The following is a 5,429-nucleotide window of genomic DNA, read 5'->3' as shown; positions in this document are numbered from 1 at the left end:
GACAATGCATAACCCCTCCTAATGTGATGTCAGAAAATCTAAGTAATTATGCATGACATTACATTTCAGGGCATAGAATATTTTTTTATTCCAAAATAACAGATGTGGGACACAATCAATTAACTATTCATACTGTTTGCAACAGTAACATTTACAGTGCTGAATAATGGAGTTGCATGAATATGAGTGTGCACTGATGATGTGGCCTGCAAAGATGGGTTAGTGTTAGTGACCGGCAGCATTTAATTTAGAAATGTTATAGTGGAACCTACATAGAAAGAAGTTTTACCTGGGCACTTCACAGACTGCCTGGAGTAAAGACATATGGAGCACTCTTTTCTGTCTGCACGTTTATTAACACAGTGTTAGTGTCAGAGGTATGCACCTTGCTGCTACAAACTGAACATTTTCTAGTTGGAAAAAATAAGATTACTATATACTATAATTAATTGGGCTATATTTCATATGCTACATTTCAAAAGACAATCTGTGACGACATGTTTCCTGTCACACCTAGCCCTCATTCGCAGCTTGACAGAAAACGTTGTTCAGGCTCTGGAGATCTGGGATGTACTGGTAGTCCTTTATCAATGCTCTCCAAAACACATCCTACAGGAGAACATAAAACTGTTATTCTTTGCAATTCTTTTAAAAATCAATGCTAAAACATTTTAGGTTAAAATATTGACACGAGTAACTGGTGAGCTGCAGATGATGTAAACGTTTGTAATAAATGTTATCTCTTCTACTTCAACCTCTGTCTAGTCTGGTCAATTATAGGACAAGATACACTTAGCCTACTGTAACACAGTCTTGGGGTTTGTCTTCCTTGTCTAGAATGGACACAAGGCCACTACTGCAACAGCAGCCTTATGTGCAGGGTGAGAATCTAGCACTGCAGCTAAATGCTGGTGAAATACTAAAGTGGCTGGTAGATTTAAGACGCAAAATAATTAATTTCCCACTCTGGTAACGTCCAACATGGTGTTAGCTGTAGCCTAACACCAGCAAAGAGACAACTTGTGTGATGACAATTCATTTAACACTAGCCGGTTGCCAATATTGACTGCATCAAAGATGTAGCAAAGTAGTATTACTATTACTATTAAAACGATTATGAATTATATTCGCTAAACATTATCTCAACAGACTTACCAGCGGCTTCGTTCTGTGATGCGTTTGTTATGGTTTGTTCACACTTCCTATACGTCCTGTTTGCGGGAATATCATTGGCTGATTCAAGTCATGTGACGCTAAAACGAGCATTTGATTGGTTTTTGCGATAGCACTGCCATAACGTTTCCCTGATCTAATAAGTTACGTTTTCATTAAACTGCGTTCGATTTGAGGCTGCCAACAAACGGAATCGTGTTCAGAAGAATTTTATTTAGTTCATATGAAAAAAGCATCTAACCTCAAAATGGGGATCGATCATCTCAAAAACGAAAGCAGATAGCAGCCTTCGGCCCCTCACCTAAAAAGGAGTTCGGTCAATCTGCGCTCGATTGCTCTTCCTCCTTCCTCCTCTTCCTCCTTGAAGGACCCGGATGGCGCACACACATGTTGAAATTTTTGAACACAAGATTCTGAAAATTTTGAATTGAATTTTGAAATAGGAATGTGGAAACTGAATAATTTCAAAGCAAATAAATTCAGTTTAAAATTATGCTATTCAGATTCAGTTTTTCAACTCACATTAAAAAATAAAAATTTCAAAATATAAAAGCAATTCAATTTCAAAATGAAAAAATTCGAATTCAAATAGAGCAATTCAAATTCAAATAGAGCAATTCAATTTCAAAATAAGAAAATTCGAATTCAAATAGAGCAATTCAATTTCAAAATGAAAAATTTCGAATTCAAAAAGAGCAATTCAAATTCAAAATGAAAAATTTCGAATTCAAGTTGAGCAATTCGAATTCAATTTGAGGTGGCACATATATCAGCCCATAGAGTACAGATACAAACAAGAAACAGTAACATACAGCACAATAACAATAACACAGTAGAGGGAGAGAGAGAGCCTCACAATACAGAGCTAGAAGTGTTCATTAAAGAATTTTACAGAAGCAGGAACAAAAGATCTTCTAAATCGCTCAGTAGAGCACCGAGGCATCAAAAGCCTATTGCTAAACGAACTGCGCAGGGCATTAAATACATTAAACAAAGGATGGCCTTCAAAAGATAGTATAGTATAAAGCTATAGAACGCGCCGAGCAACAGCCTGGAACAGAGGCCATAGGGGCACCTGCAAAGCGTGCATTAACGTCCTGTAAATAGCTTATTTTCTGCCACGCAGCGGCTCATATCCTTATTACAATATGATAATGACATAAATGTGAGCTGCTCTCAGCCTGCTGTCAGTGGATCAAGCCGCCATGTTTTGTTTGGACTAAACACCGTGGATATTTAACTGATTTCAAGAATATGGACGATACATTTGAATTCGAGGGCCGCTCGTATTCATTTGAGCCGGAATTACGTTACATGGATTACAAACTGAGGAGCGCGGGGGAAAGGGAGCTTCTATCTGGACTGTACCAATGTGACGCACAGCAGAGAGAGACATTTAGAGAGATTTAATTCAATTGAAACTTGATGCCGACCGCACAGGAACCATAATCATTCTGGTCAGAAGGTGTCTGACTGGGGATGAATAGAATTAAAAGCAAGCAGCCCGCTAGTAAAATTCTCTAGTTACGTTACCACAAGACCACCCACCCACACACAGACACACTCTCAATGACTGATAAAAGGAGCAAGTCATTATTTTGGCGTTATATCAAAGTGAGGTTATTTTTAGGTTGGGTAAAAATACCGAGGTCCCCACCTTGGCTCTGTGACCTCGATGGTCGGTACGGCCATGCAGTGAAGCTGTGTTTTGATATGACTGCGAGGTGGAGAGGCATTCTTGGAATCAGAAGCGTCATGCCCATTGAGAGATTTTTTTTAAAATAAATATAGGCTATAATATTATAGGCTGTGTATGGTAATTGAAACATAGTTTGAAGTTGACGTTTATTTATGTTTGTAGTTAAAACAAAAACATAAATACTGTATAGGCTACATACAGTACAACACAAAAGGCTGTTATTTACCCTTTGTCGCCACCTGGTGAGTAAATATATATGTAACTAAAACCATTAAAATTGACAACCGTTCCGCAACTTTTTTTTCCATGTATCTACAGGTCCTTGGCACAAAAGAGGTTGTGAACCCCTGCTCTAGAGGACACTAGATGAGACTAATGGAAGAGAAAAGATGTCTACCTTCTGAAAAGGCAATACCAGCCAAAATAAACATTGTGTTACATTGCTTTGAAACATGTGGTCTCCCTTTTTTGTCAAGTCCATTGAGCCTGGGCAGTGGCAATGTACTTAGTCTGGTGATTATGGATCTTTCCAGGAGGCTGAGCAGTTTGGAAAATAGCCTTATGGTTACACCTGCTCAGTCTCTTAATTTAAAATGAGATATTCCTCTAAATCTGGCTTCCAACCCCCCAATTTTTTTTGGCGGTGCACGAAGTAGTTCGAAGTAGTTCGCCCCCTCAGATTGTTGGCTTGCATGACGCCCCTGCTTGGAATATATGCGTTTCCATCCACGTTTCCATCCAACTGTCAAGGGAGTTTTAAACATAACATGCAAATTAGTTTCCGTCAGTTGGGCTGAAGGAGGGAATAAATCAGCTTGCTGAATGTCAGAAAAAGGCACATTTCCCAGAAAAAAATCATTTCAATAATTGATTACTATTGGGCAAGCTGTTATTTTTCTTTGGTGTCAGCTTGTGTCAGACATATTTCATGCTTTCATCTGAAGATGAAAACAAAGGAATGCCGTTGGCAATGTTCTAATGTACCAGCTAATGGATATACAACCACAAGAGTTGCACATCTTAGAAAGCGTTACTAGGCTTTCAGAATATCCAAAGCCGCATTTCAAATGTAGAGCTGTGAATGTGATGCAGAGGAACTGAACTAAGCCCACATGTCATAAACGTGTTCCAATCTTGTTTGATCATGCACTTTAGCACCAGTCACCTTATTAAATCTGTTCAGTTGTTTTTTGGTAGCGGTAACTTTGTAAAATATCTTCAATTGAAAGATTCTAGAATAGGAATCAATTGTTGTTTTATAAATTGAGCTGAAAAATTGTTTCCAAGGTATCAAAGTATTAAATTCATCTTCCCAATAGGAACAGACTGTATGTGGGAACACAGTAAGACCTCTGCTCTGTAAAGACCTAGTGGTGCACAGACTTGCTGTTTGCATCCAAAGAGTGAGTGTTCCTCAACAACGCTGCCAACATGAATACATAATGATTATATTATAATACATAATGCATCTGTTTGCATACATCAGTGCTCAGAATGTGTTCATTGATCTGAAGCCAAAGCCTGTCAGGGCAGAAACACTGTGTCACCCAGGAGGACCCTGTGTGCCATGCCTGGGTTAACCTGTGTGTGCCATGCCGTTAACCTGTGTGTGCCATGCCTGGGTTAACCTGTGTGTGCCATGCCGTTAACCTGTGTGTGCCATGCCTGGGTTAACGTGTGTGTGCTATGCCTGGGTTAACCTGTGTGTGCCATGCCTGGGTTAACCTGTGTGTGCCATGCCTGGGTTAACCTGTGTGTGCCATGCCTGGGTTAACGTGTGTGTGCTATGCCTGGGTTAACCTGTGTATGCCATGCCTGGGTTAACCTGTGTATGCCATGCCTGGGTTAACGTGTGTGTGCTATGCCTGGGTTAACGTGTGTGTGCTATGCCTGGGTTAACCTGTGTATGCCATGCCTGGGTTAACGTGTGTGTGCTATGCCTGGGTTAACGTGTGTGTGCTATGCCTGGGTTAACCTGTGTATGCCATGCCTGGGTTAACGTGTGTGTGCTATGCCTGGGTTAACCTGTGTGTGCCATGCCTGGGTTAACGTGTGTGTGCTATGCCTGGGTTAACCTGTGTGTGCTATGCCTGGGTTAACGTGTGTGTGCTATGCCTGGGTTAACCTGTGTATGCCATGCCTGGGTTAACGTGTGTGTGCTATGCCTGGGTTAACCTGTGTATGCCATGCCTGGGTTAACGTGTGTGTGCTATGCCTGGGTTAACCTGTGTATGCCATGCCTGGGTTAACGTGTGTGTGCTATGCCTGGGTTAACCTGTGTATGCCATGCCTGGGTTAACGTGTGTGTGCTATGCCTGGGTTAACCTGTGTGTGCCATGCCTGGGTTAACCTGTGTGTGCCATGCCTGGGTTAACGTGTGTGTGCTATGCCTGGGTTAACCTGTGTATGCCATGCCTGGGTTAACCTGTGTGTGCCATGCCTGGGTTAACGTGTGTGTGCTATGCCTGGGTTAACCTGTGTATGCCATGCCTGGGTTAACGTGTGTGTGCTATGCCTGGGTTAACGTGTGTGTGCCATGCCTGGGTTAACGTGTGTG

This window comes from Poromitra crassiceps (assembly GCF_964638095.1).
Source record: "Poromitra crassiceps genome assembly, chromosome: 2".
In the NCBI taxonomy this organism is placed as follows: Eukaryota; Metazoa; Chordata; class Actinopteri; order Beryciformes; family Melamphaidae; genus Poromitra; species Poromitra crassiceps.
This window is presented reverse-complemented; position numbering follows the sequence as displayed.